We start from the raw sequence: 932 nt of genomic DNA, 5'->3' as shown, positions 1-932 counted from the left end.
TTCCCCGGGAGGCCGTGCCGCCCCGGGAGCGGCCGAGTACTGGCAGAGCGATTACCTAAAGCAGCACTGCTCCCCTTGCTTAACGGCCTTGGCCCTGCCATTAATTAGGTTATAATTTATATATCACGCCTTAGCCCAGTGCGTGATGGCTGCTGGAGAGCTGGCCATGTTGTGCCTTCCCCAAGCGGTAAGGTGTTCTGGAGGAACCTGAGGATACCTACACACTTTACAGCCCTTGTTGTGGGGTTACGCAGAGAAGCAATCTATGTATTACTACATATAACAAACCAGCCTGGAAGTTGCTGTCTGCAATGGTGGACAACGCAGCACCATTGGGTCACTTGGCATCAGCCAGCAAAAAAACCTGTCATTGGGACAATTTCTTCTAACATGTCTGCTGCTGAAATCCAACAGCATGCTGGCTCTGCTTTGTTACACTCACCCAGGGGAATCCGAGGGACAGCTTTAATGAAACTGAAAACATCTGTACCTTTCCCTTTCCTTGTTGCCCATTTCTTTGGGACCCCTCCAGCCGAGGAGGAGCTCATTCTTCACCCTTTCCACCTGCTGCCTCCTCCCAGTCCCTCTTCGGTCTGTGCTCTGCTTCTTTGCTCTCCAGCTTTGGTTTAAGATGCTGCCTGCTATTTTGTTTTTGCCCATACCCAAGAATCATATAGTTTGTGGCACGCTTCACAGTCATTTATCACCCTTCTTCCCGCTCCCACTGCTTTTGGGGTGTCTCTAAGTGGTTGAATTATGGAAGATTCTCTGGGTGGGGGGTTTCGCTTACTACCTTCGCTTAAGTTTTGCCCTCAGGAAACACCATCCTCCTTGCACTAAACGTTCCCGATCCTTGGACAGCACCCGGCCAGGGAAACCGGCTTCGGGCCGCTCTGAGGGGGCTGCCCAAGATGGCGGGCGGGGCCCGAGGG

This window comes from Aptenodytes forsteri, unplaced genomic scaffold (assembly GCF_000699145.1).
Source record: "Aptenodytes forsteri isolate BGI_AS27 unplaced genomic scaffold, ASM69914v1 Scaffold297, whole genome shotgun sequence".
In the NCBI taxonomy this organism is placed as follows: Eukaryota; Metazoa; Chordata; class Aves; order Sphenisciformes; family Spheniscidae; genus Aptenodytes; species Aptenodytes forsteri.
Note: the sequence above shows the minus strand (reverse complement) of the source record.